We start from the raw sequence: 24,180 nt of genomic DNA, 5'->3' as shown, positions 1-24,180 counted from the left end.
CGGAATCCGCTTCTCTGCACCCCAGAGGCCCTATTCTAGGAACCAAAAGGGTCAGAAGAAGATGTGGTTCCGAAGTCGCAGCAATCCCAGCCTGCTCGGACAGCCAGTCCTTCCGTGGCAGAGGAGGACAGGGGGACGCCGCCCTAGAGGCAGAGGGGCTCCCAGGAACTTCGGGTCCAGAGAACCCTTCTCTGAACGGCCCGCGCAGCAACCCTGAGGGGTTGCCCGGCTGCTCCACTCTGGAGGCAGTCGGGGGACGTTTTTCGGGGCACCTAGCGGCATGGGAGTCCATAACATCAGACCGCTGGGTTCTCCAGATCATATCCAGAGGATACCGCAACCCTTTTCGTCACTTACCAAAATTGAAGTCCCTCCCAGACGTTCCACCCGGTCAACGGGAGGCTGCTTTGGCAGAAATTGGCCATCTGCTAAAGAAAAGAGCCATCCAGCCCATCCCCCCAGACCAGATCGGATCAGGGTTCTACTCCAGGTTCTTTTTAGTGCCAAAAAAGACTGGGGATCTAAGACCAATTTTAGACCTTTCTCTCTTGAACCTGGCAGTTCCCAAGGAAAAATTCCGAATGGTCACTCTACAATCTATTCTCCCCTTCTGGGAGAAAATCACTGGATGTGTTCCATAGACCTCAAAGATGCGTGCTACCACATCCTAATGGACAGGCGCTCAGGAGGTTTCTCCGCTTCGGCTGGGAGCCAGTCACTACCAGTTCGGGTCCTTCCCTTTGGTCTCACCACAGCCCCAGGGTGTTCACCAAAGTATTAGCAGTGGTAGCGGCCCACCTGAGGCTTCAGGGGTGCAGGTCTTCCCTACCTGGACGACTGGCTCCTTACGCCCCAACAAGGCATCTACTACTATTGGCGCGAGACTCCTTTCTCCATCTTGCTCCCAATCTGGGCATTACTATAAATACAAAGAAATCCAACCTGGCGCCCACACAGTTCTTAGATTTTATAGGGGCCAGGTTAGACACAAGGAGTTTAAAAGCCTTCCTCACTGCGGACAGAGTTCAAAATCTGCAGCTCCAGGTGCGGGCCATTCTCCACTCAAGTTCTGTTCCGGCAGAGTTGGTCCTGAGGGCTCTAGGGTCCATGGCGTCTGCTATAGCACTTCTTCCTCTCGCCAGGCTCAATATGCATCCTCCAGTGGACTCTCTTAGTACAGTGGTCATACCTTGCTCTTCCTATGCATCATCCCATTGCGATCAGCAAGGCTTGCAAGCGGTCCCTCCTGTGGTGGCTTCACTCCCCAGATCTCCACGGGGGCCGCCCATTTTGTGCTTCTCCCCCTCTCGCCACGGTGACCACGGGTGCCTCCGCCTCGGGCGGGGCATTTTGGGCGGACCATCCAAGGCACGTGGAACGATTCAGAGACCTTACTGCATATCAACGTTCTAGAGATGAGAGCAGTGCTCTTAGCGTTGCTAGCACTTCAGGACTTTCTTCCATTGGGAACAATTGCGATTCAATCGGGCAACATGTCGGTTGTCTGGTATATCAACAAGCAAGGGGGAACGAGGTCTTACCCTCTTTGTCGAGAAGCCATGAGAGTTTGGGAATGGGCAATCTCCACCAACCGCTTTCTAATAGCAACGCACATTCCGGGTCGGTCCAACATCCTGGCGGACAAGCTCAGTCGCACCATTCTGACCCCTTACGAGTGGTCTCTCAATTTTCAAGTAGCGGAACACATATTCGCATGGTGGGGAACTCCTTCATGCGATCTTTTTGCCTCTCCCTCAAACACCAAGTGCGACAGTTTTTTCGCTCTGATACCTCCTCCAGGAGGTTCCCCAAGAGACGCTCTGGTGCATGCTTGGCCACCCGGTCTTCTGTATGCTTATCCACCCTTGCCTCTGATGCTCCAAGTTCTTCAGAAAGCCTCTCGGGTGGGTTGCAGAATGATTCTCATTGCTCCGTTTGGCCTCGGCAGATCTGGTTCCCCTTCCTAAGGTCTCACTCGGTGAATCCTCCTTGGATTCTAGATCCCATTCCGGATCTGATATCTCATCCATCCTGCCTATCTCCTCCGAACCTGGACAACCTGAAGCTGACCGCTTGGCTGCTCCAGTTCCACTCTTGATCAGGACTCGGTATTTCGTCCCTGTTAAGGTGATCCTGGTGGCAGCTCATAAACCGTCCACTAGGAAAGTCTACCGCAGCAAGTGGAAGCGGTTTTCTTTGTGGGCGGAGCGGCAAGGCCTGAATCCCTTCACAGTTCCTCTCCCTTTAGTGCTTGATTTCTTAACCACTCTTTTTAACGATGGTGCCAGCAGTTCCACAGTCAAAGTACAACTTGCGGCAATTTCACATTATCACATTGGTCATGACTCTAGTCCACTCATGTCAGCCAAGTTGTGTAAAATTTTCCTTAAAGGTACTTTCCTTCTCAGGCCCCCTGTAAAACAAGCGGTTCCTCCCTGGGACCTTTCCTTAGTTCTCCAGGCCTTGACCGCCCCCCCCTTCGAACCAGCGGCTACGGTAGATCTCAAATTCTTGTCTTTCAAGACTGCCTTTTTAGTAGCCATTACATCGGCCAAGAGAGTTTCAGAGCTCCAAGCATTATCAGCTAAACCTCCTTACTTGGTCTTTCATCCAGACCGTGTTTACCTCAGGACCAACCCGTCCTTTCTTCCTAAAGTAGCTTCTGAAGCAAACATTAATCAATCCATTAACCTCCCTCATTTCTTTCCTAAATATGAAAACAAAGGTGAATACAAGCTTCACTCCTTAGATGTTCACAGGCAACTTAGATTTTATCTAAACAGAACGGCTGGTCATAGGCAATCCGACCAGTTGTTCATTTCCTTTGCTAAATTTAATTTGGGCAAGCCAATTTCTAAAGTCTCTGTCTCGCTGGATTTCACAATGTATCTTATTGGCTTATCAAGCTTCAGGAAGGCCTGCACCGGAGGGTGTACACGCCCATTCAACCCGGTCAGTATCTACCTCGGCAGCCTTTAAGGCTAGGATTCCTCTAGATGATATTTGTGCAGCAGCCACGTGGGCTTCATCTCATACTTTTATTTCCCACTACAAGTTGGATCTTGCATCTAGGGGTAGAGCATCCTTTGGCTCCGCGGTGCTCCGGAATATCCTTCCATGATGGCCGCCCAAGATTCAGGTAGCTGGGGACTCTGTCCACAGGTTGCAGACAAATGAATCTCCTACTTCAGATTTAGAAGTTATGTACTCACCATAACGTTCCATCTGAGTAGGTGTATTCATTTGTCTGCAACCATCCCGCCCTCCTATCCCCCTGGCCTTTCAGTTTCCTGCATATTATGTGTTACCCTTTTCAGGGTGTTCTTGCTTTTGGCAAACTCGATCTGAAGTCATGAGGGTAGAGCAGGGCATTATGGGTGAGGGGAGGAGCTGAGAGCTTGGATCCATAGCTGATAAACCATGCCGGTTCGGATCCGATATCGGATCCATAACCCACAGGTTGCAGACAAATGAATACACCTACTCAGATGGAACGTTATGGTGAGTACATAACTTCTAATTAAAAACCAGAGCAGACAGACCAAAGATGATTCTCATTGCTCCAGACTGGCCAAGACAACACTGGTACCCACTCCTGAGGAGCCTGACACATCCCCCCCCCATGGATCCTGCCTCTAATGCCTCTTCTACTGACTCAGCACAACTTCAAAACTCTTCACAGTCAGCTGAAAACACTCAATCTAGCCGCATGGAAGATTCCTTAAAATCACAACAGACCCTACTCTCCAAGGAGGTGCAGGACATCATCTTGGAGGCCAGAAGACCTTCTACTAGAAAAGCCTACTCCGCAAAATGGAAACGGTTTTGTGCCTGGAATGAGAAAAAGGGCCAGAATCCTGGAATACTGAATTTACCTCAAATATTACAGTACCTAGCTGAGTTGCTAAGCACTGGACTTTCATTCTCCTCCATCAAAATCCATGCCTCAGCCATTTCTGCAGAATACAACACTGATCCTCCTTTATTCTCTCACCCCCTCTTAAGACAATTCCTCAGAGGGGCTAAGAATATAAAACCCCCAAGGAAACAACCAGTACCTGCTTGGGACCTCAATTTCATTCTAGAAAAACTGACCTTGCCTTCTTTTGAGCCAGCTGCTTCAACAGAACTGCAATATTTGTCCTGGAAAACAGCCTTCCTGCTGGCTATCACCTCAGCTTGCAGGGTTTCGGAACTGCAAGCCCTCATGGCTGTGCAGCCTTTCATCATTTTCCATCAGGACAGAGTTTCCTTATGAACCAATCCTTCCTTTATGCCAAAGGTAGTATCCAGGGTAGCCTTGAATCAGGCTATCCACTTACCTACCTTTTACCCTAATCCTCAAAACAAAGGGGAGAGACTACTACATTCCTTGGACATTCACAGGCAGCTACGTTATTATTTGGACAGAACAAAGCCTTTCAGAAAATCAGAGCAACTCTTTGTGTCCTATGCTACAGGAGCTCAAGGGAAGCCTATTTCCAAACAGACAATCTCAAAATGGATAGCCCACTGCATATGCTTTTGTTACTCTTTTCATGGTAAAACTGTACCTGCAGACATCAGATCTCACTCCACAAGGGCCACAGCTACCTCTTCAGCTTTCCTCAGGGGACTGCCACTTCGGGAACCTCTTTATCAGACAAACTGAAGCTGCTTGATTCTAAGACATTGAAATTACGTAAATTACAACTAGAAGTGGCGTATTTTAAACAATGCCTAAATGAGGGCATCATTCCTAAGGGGTTGAGAACTTGTTTTATGCCCTCAAACCTTATTAATAGTAATGTTTTTTAACTGATTTAAAGGCCTTGTTTCAAATGCAAGGTATACAACTATTGGAATTACTTGTTAAACATTATTCTGTTGCTATTGAATGTCTAACTGAGGAAGTGTGCTTGTTGGATGGTGAAATTAAAATTGATAGGGCGTTTGCACAATTTAAGTTTGACCATTCACGTATCTTTTCCAGTATAGACACGTACATGGTTAAGCTCAAAGTAAATAAATCGAAAAAGTTATATAGGGATAGGCTTGCCTACTCTAAAGACAGAGCTTTCCCTAACTTGTGTTCCAAGGACAACCCTGGCAAAGTGAATTCATCTGATCCTATTGGTGCTGAAAGTACAGATGACTTAGATAACATAGATGGACATTCTAACAACTTGGAAGGGGAACAACCTCTTCGTAGAAGCAATAGGAACCGAAATAGGGGGCAGAAAAATGGGGGTCAGAATGACCCACCAGCTTCTTGCTCCTTTAATGAAACCAATGTTAACCAAAACAAAGAGAATAATAATTTTTTAGGGAACAGGAACAACCTAAGACAACGCAAGGGGAACAGGAATTGGAATTAGCTAACAGTGCCAACCTTGAGGCAAACGCTGTTTTACCAAAGATTATTGTAAACAAGAAGGGGGATTTTACAATATATAATTTTTCATTACTGACCGTAGAACCCGAATTGGTAGAGCTGTTAGCCCTGGGTAACACCTTTGTCCCGTCCAGGAAATGTGACGTTGCAAGGGTCCTATTGGACCTAAAGTGTTATGTGAGGAAGTTGAATTTGAAACTATTATTTAGTGACATGGAAAAATCTTCTGTCCCCAAATTAAAACTGTCAAGCGTGTTTAATCCACCACTTCACGTCACACTAAAAATGTTCGAGTGTATTTGTGAGTTGGATATTAGACACATGGCGAACTCTTGCAGGAACAGCCCTAGCCAGTTTAATATCTCAAAAGAGCAACTTTTAGCTCTTAATGCTTTGCGGTTTGCAGGTGTTAGAATTATAAAACCTGATAAGGGGGGAGGGTTAGTCATACTTGAGCAAAGCGACTATGTCGAACGGATGTATAAGGTGTTAGACTCTAACTCTTATAATAAGTCTTCCACTAATGAGATGAATATGTGCTCAAAAAGAACAAGAGGGTATTTTAGAGACCTGTTTATTAGTGGAAGAATTGATGAGGACACCTTTAAATACATAGACATCCTGTATGCCAGAACCCCTGTGATGTTTGGGATTCCCAAGGTCCACAAAAACCTTGGGGACCCACCAATGAGAGCTCTTATTGATGGAAGGGCGTCCATCACTTACCCCTGTTCCAAATATGTTGATTCACTGCTTAAAAAATATGTGGAACTGTTACCTAGTATATGCAAGGACTCTTGGTCTTTTCTATCTGAAGTAAATAAAATACCAGAGGTAGAGGGGACTAATTTCTTGACCATCGATGTGGTGGACTTATATATACATCTATACCACATCAAGAGGCCCTAGAGTGGATAGAGCTTCTCCTGATAGAACTTGGAGCCCCTTTAAGTGAGATTAACAACATCACTGAATTGCTTGATATCATCCTTACTTCTAATTTTTTCACCTTTGAGAGGGAGGTTTATATCCAGAAACGAGGTGTTGCCATGGGCTCCCCTTGTGGAGCAGCCGTAGCCAACTTGTTCATGGCATTCTGGGAAAGGAAGTATGTATTTAGTAATCCAGAGTGGAGTGACAAAATTGTATTTTATACCCGCTTTCTGGATGATATTTTTGTCTTTTTCAAAGGGGATTCTAGTACAGCGGACCAGTTTGTTAACTTCTTGAATCGAACAACTTCCTTTTTGAGGTTTACACATTGTTTTGGCACAGAGGTAATGAACTATTTGGACGTCAAGCTATCTAGGGGTAGTCAACCAGGTTCATTTAGATCAGAAATTTTTAGAAAAGACACCTACGTTAACTCCTTCCTCCACTACACTAGTTCACACCCTCCCAAGCAAAAAAGAGCCATAGTAAAAGGCCAGCTTGTGAGGGCCGTTCGCATGTGCAGTGAGTTTGAAGACTTTTTACTCGAATGTGAGATTCTAAGGAACTTATTTACCAACCGGGGATATCCGCAGCGTTTGATAGACGACTTGACAGTTGAAGTAAGACATAAAATAAATAGTGGCTTCTATAAACCACTTATCTCTACAACTTCCTTAATGTCTGAGTGTGAGGGGCTACCTGGGGATGTGATTGTGAACTCAAGTTCCTCCGACGCTAGTCCAGTAGGTACTCTAACTAAAGTGTTCCCATGTAGTTTCATTTCGACATTCAATTTGAACTCCTTAGAGAGAGATACAGGACATTTTATATAAGAATTGGGCTTTTATCTCCAGTAATGGACTTTTGCTCAATAAACTTGGTGACAAACCGTTGATGGTCTTTAGGAGAGGGCGTAACATAAAAGACCTTCTCCAAATCAGTACACTTGGAGACAACTCTTCTAGAACTAAGGGGTCTTTTGCTTGTGGTTCTTGTAACTTTTGTGTTCATATTAAAGCAGGTAGTTCTTTCTCTTTAGAGAGAAAAAAATTTACCATTTGTCATAGAATAAATTGTAATACAAAGTCAATTATTTACATCGCATTTTGTTCTTGCTGTCCTGCCTTTTATGTCGGGAAGACCGATAGAAGGTTTAAAGACAGGATTTACCAGCATGTTTATGCTATTAAAAACAAGAAAAGTGAGAACGCTTTGTCCAAACACATTGACTCTTTCCCTGAGCATGCTTTCTTGTTTATGGAAATTGACCATCTACCAGCTTCTAGTAGGGGTGGCCCCACATCTATGTTGTTGGAAATTAGAGAGCTACTATGGCAGCTCAAGCTGGACGCTTTTAATGCACCCGGCTTGAACGAAAGCTGCAATATAGCACCTTATTTGAAGCTTAAGTCATATATGAGGTGACACTGCAATTGTGTACCTTCTGACATTTAACCAAGGGTCTTCTTAGGCAGAATTTTGTACTACTTTAAAGTTATGTTTTTTGTAGGTTTCCTATACATATATTCTTTTAGCCATGCTTTTATGCCAAATAGGTATTAATTTTTTATGGTTGGTTTTGATACTACTTGGCATTGCTTGTTTAGTTGTTTTTGAACAAAACAAAAAACATTACTCTGGTTGAACCAGGTGCTTTCACAGCTACTAAAATTTATGTTTTTTAGTGAATACACAAAAAAAGCACAGATAGTTTGTGTTTGAGTGTGTTACTCTATTCAACATTGTATAAATGTCTTATTTAATATGCACTTAATGCACTTTGTTAATGTGTTGTCCTTTTTAATTCAAAAAGTCAAAAAGATAAAAGTTTCACTGCAAAGGTTTTATTTTATTAGTGACATGTACCTTTTTAATCACTTAATTGATTTATTTAGAAAATATGGTGGCTTAGCCTCATTTTAAAATAATTGAATGTTATTTAAAGCGCAGTTCTCGCGCTGTTCTGAACCTCTGATGAAGCTACCTGTTTAGTGTGGCGAAAACGCTAGTTGCATTTGTACCTGTGAATAAAATTGAGCGTTTAGGTTTATCCGGGAGCAGTGCCTTATTTACTGGTTGGAACTTTTTGTCTTTGCTGGTTTGTCTTCGTCTTGTATTTTCGGAGTATCATTTTCCATCAGGACAGAGTTTCCTTATGAACCAATCCTTCCTTTATGCCAAAGGTAGTATCCAGGGTAGCCTTGAATCAGGCTATCCACTTACCTACCTTTTACCCTAATCCTCAAAACAAAGGGGAGAGACTACTACATTCCTTGGACATTCACAGGCAGCTACGTTATTATTTGGACAGAATAAAGCCTTTCAGAAAATCAGAGCAACTCTTTGTGTCCTATGCTACAGGAGCTCAAGGGAAGCCTATTTCCAAACAGACAATCTCAAAATGGATAGCCCACTGCATACGCTTTTGTTACTCTTTTCATGGTAAAACTGTACCTGCAGGCATCAGATCTCACTCCACAAGGGCCACAGCTACCTCTTCAGCTTTCCTCAGGGGGGTTCCTACCAAAGATATTTTGGAAGCAGCCACTTGGAGTTCTGTACATACTTTCTCCAAGCACTATCACCTACCATTATACTCCAAATCTAGAGCAGGCTTTGCCACAGCAGTCTTGCAGGGCATCCTAGCTCCTCCTAGTTCCACCTAGTGCCTACCACCCCTTTTTTAGCTTTGGGATTCTACCCATCTGTTATGACTGCAGCTGTATGCACAATGAACTTAGTACAGTTTTGTACCTACCATAAATGTAGATGTTCGAGTGCTAATACAGCTGCAGTCCAGGTTTCCCTCCCTCCTTCCCCTCTTGGGACAGGCCTAATGGCTAACACCTCCTCATACAACCTGATTGGGGTATTCTTTTATGGTGTATTTGCTTGCAACTACTGTTTTTTGATTATATTGCATTTCATTATTACATAAATTTATGTATTGCCTTCCTTCTGGGGGCACCTGACATCTGGGGCAAGAAAAACTGAAAAAAATGGCGTTGGCTGGTTCTTTTATACCCCTGTCGCACTGATGTCAGGGAAGAAGCAACGACATCCGACGCCGGACCTAGACTTTGGAATTCGGCCGACCGAGGACCCGCCTGACGGCAGGAAAACCCATCTGTTATGACTGCAGCTGTATTAGCACTCAAACATCTACATTTATGGTAGGTACAAAACTGTACTTTTCTGAGAAGGTGACTGCACAACTCAACACCCTCAATTCTATAGTAAACTCATCCATGCTACTCATTTCTTATGCTGCCGATGGATCGAGTAGGGCAGCAGGCTCAGCGATAGCTCTTCAGAGACAGTCTTGGATGCGCCTTTGCTCCTTTGTGGAAGGCTTCAAATCTTCCTTCATCAGTACCCCATTCAATGGTTCCGCCTTGTTCGGGCCTAAAGTTAAGGAGACGCTTACTAGGTGTGAACAAGAAGAAAATACTCTGTCTGCTGTAGGAGTCCATTTTTCCACTCCAACTAGACCGTACCCCAAAGGGCAACGAAGTGGGAAAATGTGGTTCAGAAAACCCCAAGGAGCTTTCCAAAACACACCCACGGATACCCCCTCTAGGGGCAGAGGAGGGGGTAAAAACGGAAGACGCCGTCCAAATGGCAGAGGGGGTCCACAAAACCAGGGCGACAGGGAGCAGTTCCCTGGTAAGCCCTATCAGCGTTCCTGAAAGGAAGCCCGGCTGTCCTTCTCTGGAGGCAGTCGGGGGTCGCTTGGCTTTGTACCCAAACACCTGGCTAAACATTACAATGGATTCTTGGGTGAAAAGCATCATTGCCAGAGGTTACTACATTCCCTTTACAAACCCCCCCCCCCATGTGTACAAGTATTCCAGACGTTCCACCCAGTCTAAGAAAGCTAGCAGCCATAGAAATTCAAAACCTGCTAGACAAAAGAGTCATCCAGCCAGTTCCGGCAGACCAGATAGGATCCGGAACTTACTCAAGGTTCTTTTTAGTTCCAAAGAAAATAAGGGACTGGAGGCCCATATTAGACCTCAGCAAACTCAACACCTTCATCAAGAAGGAAAAGTTCCGGATGGTCACGCTTCAGTCGATACTTCCGTTTTTAGAAACGGGCGATTGGATGTGCTCTATAGATCTCAAGGATGCTTACTACCACATCAAAATGACCAGATCATCCAGAGATCCCCTGCGTTTCCGGCTGGGGGCCAGTCATTCCAATTCAGAGCCCTGCCCTTTGGTCTCACCACAGCCCCCAGGGTGTTCACCAAATGTATGGCAGTGGTCAGGGCTCACCTGAGACGTTTAGGATTCCGGGTGTTTCCATATCTGGATGACTGGCTCCTCACAGCGCCACCTCCAGGCATCAAATAATCCAAGCAAGACACTACACTATCAACCTTTGTTCCCAGTTGGGTATAACCTTAAACTTCGAAAAATCTGCGTTATCGCCCTCGCTGCGTATTACCTTTATAGGAGCAGAGCGAGACACGGTCAATTCAAGGATCAGGTTGCCTCAAGCGAGAATCTTATCTCTAAAAAGTCAATTGTCCAGTCTGTTGACCCAGAACAAAGCTCCTGCGTCCCAGATACTGAAGCTATTAGGCACAATGGCAGCCACGCTGATAGCAGTCCCGTTAGGCCACATGCACATACGGATACTCCAGCGGCTACTCTTCGCACAATGGTCTTACCAATGACTGCCAATGTCACACAAGATTCTGTTAACAAATCTTTGCAAGAAGGATCTCAGTTGGTGGCTGAACAGCGACCAATTGGTAGTCGGACGTCTCTTTGTTCTTCCCCAACCTAAAGCCACAGTGACCACGGATGCTTCCCTGATAGGGTGGGGGGGGGCTATTTCAGGGAAAGACTGTCCAAGGTACTTGGTCAAGCATGGAATCACATTTGCATATAAATGTCCTGGAGCTGAGAGCGGTGTTCCTGGCGTTGCAACACTTTCACGACTATCTTCCTCCAGGGACAATTGCAATTCAGACAGACAACATGTCGGTAGTCTGGTACATCAACAAGCAAGGGGGAACCAGATCGTATCCCTTATGCCGAGAGGCCCTAAGAATTTGGCAATGGGCTGTATCCACCAGACACTTTCTAATAGCAACGCACATCCCGGGGTCATCCAGCGTGATAGCGGACAAACTGAGCAGGGCCATCCTGTTGCCTCACGAGTGGTCCCTCAAACAACAGGTGGCGGACAAGATTTTCCACAGACTGGGCCAGCCTTGCTGCGATCTGTTTGCATCTCTGATGAATGCCAAATGCAGCAGCTACTTTGCCCTTTATCCCCCACCGGGGAGCAACTCGAGGGACGCGCTCGTACACGATTGGCACCCGGGCCTCCTATATGCCTTCTTGCCAATTCCCAAATTTATACAGCAAGCCAAAGGTCTGAGAAGGACTGTGATTTTGATAGCCCGTCTTGGCCTCGTCAGATTTGGTTCCCCTTTCTACTCGAGTGGAAGAACCATGGATTCTGGACCCAGTGCCAGATCTTCTGACTCATTCGTCGGGAGTTCTTCATCCCTCCCTAAAACTGACAGCTTGGCTGCTCCAATTCCCATATTGGCCAGGTCTCAAGATTTGTCTCCCGCGGTCCAACATATTATAGTTTCCTCTCATAAACTGTCTACCAGGAAGCTATATAACAGCAAATGGAAATGATTTGTTCACTGGGCTTCTCATCATGACATTGACCCTTATGTGGTGCCTATTCATACCATCTTAGAGTTCTTGTCTTCTTTGTTCCATGATGGCGCAGCTGCTGCCACCATAAGAGTTCAATTGGCTGCTATTTCCAATTTTCAAGTAGGGTTTAACATCATGTCCCACAGACTATGTAAGGCCTTTTTGAAAGGGACCCACCATCTCAGAGGACCTGTCAGACACTCTGTCTCTCCCTGGAATTTGAATCTTGTTTTATCCCAATTGATGCTCGCCCCCTTCGAACCCGCGTCATCCTGTCACTTGAAGTTTCTGTCTTGGAAAACTATATTTCTGGTAGCCATTACATCTGCACGTAGGGTCTCTGAACTTCAAGCCTTATCCTCCAAGCCCCCATATTTGATTTTTCACCCTGATAGGGTGTCTCTCAGGACAAACCCTACCTTTCTTCCCAAGGTCTGTTCAGAAACTAACTTAAATCGGTCCATTGAGCTCCAAACCTTCTTTAGACACCATACTAACAGACTGGAATATATGTTGCACAAGCTTGATGTACACAGACAATTGAGATTCTACTTGGACAGAACGAAAGACTTCAGACAATCGGATCAACTCTTTGTCTCTTACACAGAGAATAAGAAAGGTTCCGCGGTATCAAAAATCACATTATCCAAGTGGCTTTCTGACTGCATTAAATTCATTTATTCCTCCACTAACCAGCCATTACCGACTAACTACAAAGCCCATTCTACCCGGGTTGTTTCTACATCATTAGCTAATGCAGCTCATTTGCCCTTGGATACCATCTGTGCAGCTGCCACGTGGTCAAAACCTCACACGTTTATCACTCATTACAAAGTGGACAGGACCTCCAGGGACAGTACTTTCTTTGGTTCCACTGTGCTCAGGAATGTTCTCCCGTGAACCACCCAGGATTAGGGTGCTTGGGACCCTACCCACATGTAAGAACAAAACGGCGAGATAGAACAACTTCACATAAAAAAGTTATGTCCTTACCATAACGTTCCATGTGAGTTGTTCATCTCGCCTTTTTGTTCTTACATTCCCTCCCACCTTCCCCCTCCAGTCGAGTGAGATGGTTGCCTTGGTAGATTGGTTCAGCTGTCAGTCTGTTTATACATTCCTGCTCTTCTTCTATCCTTCTACTGTTGGAGTTACCTGAGTAGGTAGACTTTATAGTCATATTCTGTCGGTAGGCTGTATTGGTTTCAGCATACTAGATCTGGGGATTCATAGCAGGTCATCATAGGATATTCACTGGGTCTCGAGCTTCTCTGAGAGTCTGAGCTTGAAAAGTGGCCGATTCGGAGCCGAGGGATCTGCTTCGACCCACGTGTAAGAACAAAAAGGCGAGATGAACAACTCACATGGAACATTATGGTAAGGACATAACTTCTTTTTATAAACTTCTAAGTGTTTTACAGTTGCATTCTAATATCAGGTTGCAAGTGTATTAGCAAATGACTAAAGGTAAAATAAAGTGCTAAAAGGGTTAAAAGATGTACTATAGTCTAGAGAGTCTGAAATGACACAAAAGAAAAAAAAAAAAGATTTTGTTTTATGTGAGCTCAAATCTTTCCAGGCTGGAGTGGGTAGATACAAGGAATGTTATATGAGATGAAATGTTATTGGTACTGTAATTTACAAGATCAAAACCAAGAAGTATCCATGTACAGCACTAAGCAAAAAGCACAAAGTCTGCAAAAATCCTGTTTGGTAATTGTAATAAAAAGCCACAATGGTGTATATATGTCATTATACAATGCCGCCTCTAAAACGTGCACGCTGATTGGCCAGCCCAACCAGCGTGCCCGTTGTAAATCCCTCAATATACTAACGGAAAAAGGTCCGGTCGCCCGGACTTTTTCCGTTAGTATAAAACACTGTCTCGCTATGTTAAAAGAGTTTAACATAGCGACAGGTTTAAAAAGCAACGCAGATCTCCGTTGCTTTTTAAAGCTGTCTCGCTATGTTAAACTCCTTTAACATAGCGACACAATGTAAACAACGGAGATCTTGCGATCTCCGTTGCTTTAAACCTGTCTCGCTATGTTAAATGAGTTTAACATAGCGAGACAGCTTTAAAATAAGCAACGGAGATCTCCGTTGCTTATTTTAAACTGTCTCGCTATGTTAAACCCATTTAACATAGCGAGACAAAAGCAACGGAGATCTTGCGTTCTCCGTTGCTTTTGCCCACACTCTGATGTACTGCGTAGGCATGCGCAGTACATCAGAACTGCCATGAACACCAGACAGCTGCAGAAGGGCAGCAAAGAGGCATTATACAATGCCATTATTTAAGAAAAGTAATTATTTCTTTTCTTAAATAATGTCATTAATATAATAACACGCCTGGGTGTGGGTAATGTTGGATTTACCCACGGTTGTCTTTGTTTGGTCCCTCGGGCTTCGCCCTCGGGACCAAACCACGCCAACCGTGGGTAAATCCAGCATTACCCATACCCAGGCGTGGGTTATTGCTATATTAATAACCAGTTTGCAAGTAAATGCTAAAAGTAAAAAAAAAAATCAAAGTTACACTGAGTACATCTAGTAAATAGACCATGGTATGCATTTAAAATAAATTATGCAGATGCCTTGCCAAGTAGCAGTAAATGTCTTTTCAAAATGGGTAAAGGCAATTCCTACTAAAATTATGATACAGCATAGGCAACAGCAGAAGCTTTATAAAAATATTTCCTGTTATTGGAAATTGCCAGAAATTATCAAATCAGACAATAGTCCACAGGTTGTTAGTAACCTAGTAAAGCAAATGTGTAAGACCACCGTGTCACAGTCTGGGTAACAGCCAGAGGGCAGGCATACATTAATTTCACAGCATAACGTAAATAAACAATATTGCAATAAAATGCTGTATAATACAGGGAAAAGGATATGTTTTCAATTCTACACTAACTGTGTAAACAGTACTGCAGATGAAAGTAAAATAAAGGTGCAAGTAAAATCATATTGGTCGGTGTTAATAATTCAGTAATTATTAAAAGACAACCATGCATTTTTGTTGTCATTAAGTAATTAGGGTACCATCAAATAAGACAAACATACCAGAAATACATTTTAATGTTTCATTAGCAGGCTTCAGTTTAATACTAAGTTTGTAAACTGGACTGAGTGTACATTGCAGCCATGTATGTACAAGTACAAAAACATTCTGTACAAGCAAGCATATGCTGTACAGTATATAGTAAATGGTTTAATATATAAACAACATTCTCCAGTGTGTAAACCATGTTTATCTGTGTAAATGGACAGGTTTGCATTCAAGTTTTAAACTGTTCACTGAACTTACTCAATTCATTAATATGTATAGTAAGAAGTCAAGGCTTGACATTTATGACATCTGTGTTTTATTTAAAAAACAAGACTGCAATGCCTTTGCAATAAAATTCACAAGCATTGTCAATGTAAAATCATTGTATAGAGACATATTCAGCAATTGCAAAATGCAGTTCATAACTGGTAAAAACAAAAAGTTGATAGATTAAATAGTTCATCCAGTTCTAGTAGTAATGCTTGTTATCATTGTGTTGACAATAACTTGCTGCATCAAAAGGTATTTTAAAATAAAACAGAGGGAATCTTAGATAAATTTAAAAATTTGTAAAAAAAATGTGCATATCTGTTTGCTAGTTAGATGCGTATATGCTTCTGTTGCTATAATATATGTAGGAATAACATAGTCAGATGCATGCATTTCTTTTTGCTAGCATATATATATATATATATACATATATTAAAGGGTTACTCTGTTCTTAGCTGAGAAGCAAGGAAAATTCAAATAAACGGCATTCATGTAACATGAATTTTAAAGGTCTAATACAGCTTGAGGAAAATACTGACAAGAAATTTCTGAGACGCAGGTGCAAAAAAGGAACCAAGTTGGAGGCAAGAACAACTTACTGAACTGTCACATAATTCACTTTGAAACAAGAACACAAAGGAGCTTATTAACAGACTGCATGACATCATTGGAAGACTGATTTGACACAGAAACATTCCCAACCAGAAAAGGCTCCCTAAAAAGTTTAATTAACAGACTGCATGACATCATCGAATGACAGTTTTCACACAAAACAGGAAAGACTCCCTAAATACCAAATTAATGACTTTGAGAATTCCCAAAAGACTGCTTTCATAAGAATGTATGTATGTGAGATGTAATCTGATTCTTACAGAGATTTGCTTAGATATGTACACTGGAGATCATTCATGTTATATTGAGAAGAATAGACAGTTACTTTAATAGTTATTGTGCATGGTTTAAAAGGTTAATGGTCTGCAAAGTTTATCTGCACTAACCAGACTTTGTTATTCTACAAGCCATTAACAAATGCACATTTAACAAACATCTGCATTTAATTACCAGGTACTAACATAGAGCTGTAGTCGACAGCTTCAGTAAGATAATAAGACTGTCAGTGACATTAAGTCCATAATTTATTTTTAAATAATTCTTCCCTAGATGGTTGAGGATGTTTAGAAATGTGGAATTAAAGTATTCAGCTGTCTTATCTAGGGGGATGATTTTGATGCAAGACCCATTACAGGATTTTAAGGCTTCCAAGAATTGATCTGTGGGGAATTTTTTTGAGGGAATGGGTTTGAAGCAGGGGGGGGGGGGGGAGTTATTTATTAACATTTGTTAACCAGGTTAGTCCAGCTGGGCCAGGAGCCCATTTTCAGTGGAGACCCGAGGGGAAAAGCTCCAATTACATACAGATTAAGTATACATAACAGTTTTGTGTACGATTTGAAAATGATCAATTAATTGGCTAAACAGTACAAGTTCACATATATTCAGAATTTCAAAGAAAATATATATTTTTTTTATTCCTGTGTGTGTGGTGTTAGTATCAGTTTTATAACTGGTGTGGTAAGGTGTATAGCAGGATTCATGAAAGGGGTGGAAGGGATATCTAGAGGTGTAATGAGATGTCAGTGAGATTAGATACTGAGAGGATTGTATGATATTGTGGTACAACAGTAACAGTATTGGAGTGAGGAAAAAGCATGCTGTGCAGTTATAATGAAGTGTGTACTGCAGAGTAGAATTGGAGCTAGGTAGGGTCATGGCAAGTACAACTTTTGGTTCTCATAAAGTGTAGTTTTAGTTTTTAGATTTAAGTTTGTGTATAAGGATAAAAGTGGGATTGTGGTCACTGAGAGAGTTGGGCAGTGTTCCACACTGATGGGCAGTGGTGGGTTTGTTTGTGAGGATCCAGTCTAATATGGATTCCCTTTTTGTGGACTTATCAATATGTGTGGGTGAGTATATGAATTGGGTGAAATTATATAGATTTATATGGTTGGTGGGGTTTGGAGAGGAGATAGAGTTCCAGTCAATGTTGACATCACTTAGCAATATATTTTCCTGGGGAAGGGAATGTGAAGCCCAGTGAAGTATTGACTCTAGGGTGGCCAGGTTGTCACCTGGGAGAATATAAATCCCAAGTAAGTTTAGATGCTTGTGCTGGTTTAAGAGGAGGTTTGCAAATATAGTTTCTGCATTTTTGAAATCTGGGGATTCTTTTTGTAGGAGCTGGAGTTTTAAGTTAGTTTTGTAAAGCAGGACAATGCCACCACCTCTTTTGTGTACTCTGTCCACCCTTTGAATGTTATATCCCGGTAGAGTTATGGAATTATCCTTGATCTGAGGCTTAAGTCATGTATCTGTAATAAGCATTATGTCGAGGTTATATAGAGAGATAGTGGAATGCAGTTCTTCTATTTTGTTGATAATACTGCGAATATTCAAGTTGAGTAATAGTAAGTCGGTGGATTTATGTTTAAATGGAAGGCGGGAGTTGCATGCGTTAGAGATTGTTGCTGGGCCAGGGTTGGGGTGAATATCACCTCCTAGTAGTAACTGGACTGCTATGTTAATAACAGTTTTAAGGTATAGCATTATTAGGGAGTGGAATCTGCAATTTGGTTGTTTTTTTTGATTGTGAAACAATAAATAAGTGAGGTGAATTGGATGAAGGGTTGGCTATAGATGGCAGGGGATGTGACTATATGTCTGGAGGGGTTAGTAGTGGTAAGGGGCAGGGTGGGGGATTTGAGGTCATTCTATTCAGTGAGTGAATAGTGATAGGAAGTACTGATAGAGGCTATGGAGAGATATATGAGTAAGGAGATTAGTAGTAAGGGAGTATTGCAATATTGGGAGTGGGGGTATGAGACATAGTGATAGTGGTTTTAGTTTCAAGAAAGGAGATTTGTGTCCTTGAGGATGGCATGAGTAGAACAGAATGTTAGCTGGAGTATGTTAGAGGACCAGTAGGAAGTGCTTAAGATAAGACCAGGTAGAGGAAGAGGGAGTGGTTACCTAATGATGTTGTGGTGTTAGCTAGGGTGTATATTATGGTGTGGGTTTATTTTGTGTGTGATTGGATGGTGGGTGTGGTACAACGGTCAGCTGATATGGAGTAGGGATAAATCTGCTAGTAGTGGAGGCAGGTGGGAAATGGGGGCAGGGTAGGAGAGCAGACTGAGCCCAAGAATTAGCGAAGGCGAATGGAATGGAGTTGCACCAAGCAGTGCAGGTACGTGACCGCAAAAAACAATCTGTATGTTGGGCAATAGAGTGAGAGAGTAAATAAATATCTATAGAGGTGCCTTTAGAACTGTGATAAGTAAAGTCTGCCTATAACTCAAACTTATAATGGTGGGGGGGGTTACTGTCATAGCAGGCCCTAGCCACTTGAGTAGCTCTGAACAAGAAAAAGAATCAGTAAGGTAAGTAGCAGTAGAAGTGGATATTGAATAGTATGGAAGGGGTTAGGTAGGAATATTTGCTAAGGAAAGAGTTGCCTTAGGATAGAGTGGAACAGGTAACTGAGCCAATAGAGAAGATTAAAAAAGGGACAGGGAGGGAACTTTAAAGTGAAAGTGTTACCAGCTATGGAAAGGAAATATAGTTAGTTAGGAGGATAGTAGAGTGAAGGACAGTATAAGAAGTGTTTACAGAGGGTATCAGCTGAGCAGTAGGAGGTGTTAGGCTTAAGAACAAGGGATAGGAGATCAGTATGAGGTAGAGAGTGCTGGGGGAAGTTGAGGGGTGATGTATGATGGGAACAGAGTAGTCAGAAAACATGGGGCAGAGACAAAAATTAATTATGACCAATATTTATAGACATGTATTCCCTGGTAGTGGCAAGGCTCAACTGTAGATGATACAGGCTTCCAAAGCTAGAGAATGGATTTCCCCTGGGATTGGCTTTGGTTTGGGAGTCAGTGTCATGACTGTGAGGTAAGGAGAGCTCAGTTATGGGGGCACTTCAACATTTGTGACAATTATTCCGAGTTTGTAGGTCTTAATGATCGTATTGGTAATTGTACATCATCCTGGGGCAGTTCCTGATAGGAGGAAGAGTATAGCATAATATTCGTAAAAGTACTACGACAAGCACTAGTTCATATTTTGTTGGCTCCAACCTCAATACAGTCTTGAACAGCTCAGCAGTATCAGGAACTTCCAAGTGAGTGAAATATTTCGTCTTTGCATCTGCTCTTAGACATTCATCAGCATTTTCAACAGAGAAGGGAGTTTCCAGTTTGTAGGTTTAGTCTACAGATTGATCAGCTGTTAGCTGTTGCTGAAAGTGGCAAACCTCTTTCTGAAATAAGATGGACACCATTAAGGGCATAAGTGCTAAATGCACACATTTAGTGGCCACAGACTTAAACCAGACTCCTGATGAAGTTTGGACATTGTTACGTCAGTGGTATAAACAAGCTAGTAGTGATGTTAAATGGAATACAACATTGTTTGGTATAAATAGAAGTGCGACAGTTTATATGTGTAAATGCATTCATTGTTTTGATCAATATGTCCAACAGTATAAAACTCAAGTTAAATGTTTTGACTGTGGAAACAGATATCCTTTTTAACACATTACAGAAATTGTCAGTAAAGACTATGCAAGAAAAGTCAAAATTGTCAAATTACGTCAAAAGTCATTTTGTAATGCCAGTTTCTACCTTTTATAGAGAATTCTAGTCATTTTTAAATCATGCTAAAAGTGTACAGGTTGTAGAGACGGTTAAAATGTTTCAGACCTACTGCTCACAGTGGGATGCTTTTGGATGATTAGGTCAAAGGGCTTAATGAAAAACACATGCCAATGTGAAAGAAACATAACATACAGGTTAGGAAATATTTACAAACTGTTTTAGACATTTTGCCTAGGGATGAATTTGCTATACAGATTGATGCTACAAAATGTGCAGAAATACATACAGATGCCACTTATAAAGATTTGCATGAAGGTTGTACAGATTTACAGAATTTAAAGAATTGGTTAAGACAGAAACATGCAGATTTATGGGTTAAAGATAAAATAAATTTCAGTTCAGCTGACACAGCTAAAGTGCTCAGAAAGACGTGTTGGGTGTGACCAGTTAGGAAAAAAGAGAAACCATACACATTTATGTTGTGTTGGGTATACCAGAAATAACAGTCAATTTACATAAATACAGTTTGTCAAGATTTAAAGGGTTAAAGATTACAGCAGCTAACAGTTGAAAGTGCAATAGCATCATACTTGATATGTACATGTCATTAGAGTAAACTACAAAGTTGTTAGAGTATTTTAATTTTAATGTTTCTGACAGGATGCTAGAACAGAAAGAACATTTTAGTCATCAGAGTATTTTAATATTACAGTTTAAAAATAAGAAATCTCTGTGGTGTCCCCAAAGTCTCAAACAACCCACTAAACAAGTATAGTGGGTCGAAACACAAAACAGTGTAAGAAACGTCTGTGTGTGGAAGATTTTCAATTCATATATGTCTAGTTAATCACTGTATATTAATAAGATCAGGTAATGGTAGTTGAAGTAGCAAACCTAAACTTGCCCTAAGTCAAAAAATATATATTTAGAAATATTATACAGAATTACTAAGAATTCAAAAGTAATCCAAGCAGGATAGTCGGTCTGTTTCCAGTCGAATATGCTTTATTAAATGTACAGACAAGCAATCAAAGTAAAACAAAATTAACGGAATAATAGTTTCATCACAAACTTTCTAACTATATATACACTTTTTGATCAAGTATGTGAGTGGTTTATTGTGCTGTAAAACACAGTGTATTGGTATACATGTTAACAAATTCACATCCCTTCCCCCATCAGTTTGACATTCAAGCTGGTCCTGCCCTACTTAGTAGCTGTCATAATTATATAAACCTTAAGTACTTTAAATAAAATTAATAATGATGTGGTACCTCTTATTAATCAGATTATTAAGACTATGATTTTATCCAAGACAACCACTACATGGTTGGAAATATTTAAACCTTAGTCCATTTGTCAATCTAAAATATATATATAAATATATACATATACATTTTGCATGCAAAAAAATCCATTGTGCAAATCATATTCTGTTTCCATAACCTATTGTTAATAAAGATCAATTTTGTCCTTCTAGACTTCTTCAGGTCAGTGTAAAAGAACCGTAAAAAACTATCTACAAGAAATATTGTATAATTAGCTAGTATTGTTATTAAACATAATTTCAAATAAAGTGGAAAAAAATTTTAAAAAAAGTGTGATACAAAAAAATACACTTCTGTTAAAATTATTTGTCATGGTATTTAAAACCAACTGGAAGAATAAAATAAAATTAATCATGTAAACAATGTGGCAATTTTCTAAGTTCCAGTACACACTTAAGTGAACAGTAGTAGTCCAGTCCAGGCTTCCTAAAATAGTTCAACTTTAATTGCACAAGTTCACATTTTTCCAGCATATTCAGGATGTCTCCTTAAAGATCATCCATATCTATGTGATCCAGTATCTGGAACCTAAATTCTCTGTATCTTTTATGTAGACTAAGGTGATTGGCTAGTGCATTATTTTTACATCCAGAGTGGATTTCTGCCAGATGACATGAAATCCTATGCTTAAGTTTATTTACAGTCTTGCCCATGTAAAATGCATCACATTCATTGCACTGTGCCCTGTAAACCACTTTTGTAGTGTTACAGTCACCCCCTACACTGGTCTTAATAATTTTCTTTAAGAAAGGACAATAAAAACTATCATCTTGCTGTATAAGGTTGCGCCTCATTGGCCCTCTTGAAAAGGAACCTTGATGATTAGATGGGAGATAGGAAATTCACCCCGGGGATCATGTCAGTCGCCCTGCTAGACAGGGGCCCAGAGAAGTAAATATTGTGGGAAAAAATTTCCAGGGAATTGTTATGGCTAGGCTTGCATAGGCCTTAGGGCAGATAGCCTAGTACCAACCTATGAACCTATAACTATACAAAATGTACAATTAGATTCATATCTTTTAGTGTTTCTCTCATATAGTCTAGGTTTAAATTCAATAAAACTTCTAATGTTCCTGGCCTTCCTATAAACAAAGGATGGGGCTTCACCTAAGATGTAAATCAGATAAGGGTTTCCTGTGATAATGGCCCAATTTTCTTTAATAACATTTTTGATACTGTGATAATCCAAAGTGTGTGTCAGGATGCAGTTGTTTTTCCATTTGTTATTATCCATGGAATTTCTTAACATTCTCCTACTGGGGAGATTGAGTGAAGGTGCTTCAGTCCTTTTTAGTTCTATAATGGTACCAGGATGTTTTTTTTAACATCTGACTTTCATAGCCTCTCACTAGAAATTAATTCTCTAAGTTGTTCAGCTTTCTGAAAAATGGTTCCATCTCAGTGGTAATTCTAGCTTATCTATTGCCTCGGACTTTACCTCATTATACTTGTTTTTGCAGGATGCAGACTTTTACTGTGAAGTAGTGAGTTAACCCTTGCTGGTTTTCTGAATAGATCACTGGTGAGTCTGTTATTGTTGGTGTCCTTGGAAATCTGCATATCTAAGAAAGTGGTTGAACTATATCTATGGGAAGAGGTAAACTTCAGAAAGGGGGTTGCTTGATTGAGGTAAGTGATAAAATCTCCAAGCTGCAAGGTGTCACCTTCCCACACAATACAAATATCATCAATAAAGCTGAAATAGCATGTGATCTACTGCATGTAGTCTGTGTTGTTTAACACAAAGACATCCTCCCACTTGCCCAGGGCTATGTTAGCTATGCTGGGAGCCATGGCAGCCCCACAGTGTTTGCCATTGAAGGTTGTTGTTGTTGTTTGTCTTTCGGCTTTTCCCGGTTAGGGGTCACCACAGTGGAACTCTGGTCTGCTAATGATTGGCAGTTGGATTTTATGGTGTTGAGTTGCCAGCCCGACGCCCAACCTTCAATGAAGGCATGCCCATTCAACGCATGTCTTTCGACCGCCCACTCGACCGCGGGGAGAACATGCAGACTCCACACAGAAGGCATTCCCAACCCAAGCCGAGAATCGAACGGGAGAACCACTTGCTGTGAGGCAACAATGCTACCGCTGCACCACAGCGGAAGTACCAAGAAATTAACGTCCAGTACAAGACTAATGAGCTTGCTTAACTTTTGCAGCTGTGTCTGTGTTCCTTGATTATGTTTCTTAAAAGATTCCATAGCTGCTGTTATACAGTAATTGTGAGGGGAGCACTGTGTACAAGGTTTCTACACTGATAGTTAATAAAATACTGTCAGCTTCTACTGTAATGTTTTATATTTTCCTCAAAAAATCCATTGAATCTCTTATGTATGACTTATTCTTTTCTGCTAAAGGTTTCAGCAAGTAATCAAGGCAAATAGCCATGGCTTCAGTAAGGGGACCTCCATTTGCTACCACTGGTCTATGTGGTGGGTCTTCTCTGTTCTTGTGTGGCTTTGGTATTCCAAAAAAGTAAGATAAATGTGGGCATGGGCTCCATAAGTAAGTATAAAGATTTTCAGTAATAAGTTTTTCTTTCCATAATGTGATGAGATTAGTGTTCCATAAATCATATGCTCTTTTTATGACATCCATGGTAAATAACTCATAAAATCTGTTATCCTACAGCATGTTCTCTATCTTTTGGTTGTAGCTAGTGCTATCAATCACAAGTATACCTCCTCCCTTGTCTGCCTTCATTACACGCCTGGATTTATCATTGCCTAGCTCGATCAATGCCTTTCTTTCTCCCTGTGTTAAGTTATAATTTTTTTTCTTAGGTTTTTTAAGTAGTTTCCTGATATCCATCTCACATTTCACTTAGAAAGAAGCTAATGTTTGATGTAGTGGTGGACAATAGCTGCTAGGCCTTTT

Source organism: Protopterus annectens, chromosome 6.part0 (assembly GCF_019279795.1).
Source record: "Protopterus annectens isolate FY-2018-M chromosome 6.part0, PAN1.0, whole genome shotgun sequence".
Taxonomy (NCBI): domain Eukaryota; kingdom Metazoa; phylum Chordata; order Ceratodontiformes; family Protopteridae; genus Protopterus; species Protopterus annectens.
Note: the sequence above shows the minus strand (reverse complement) of the source record.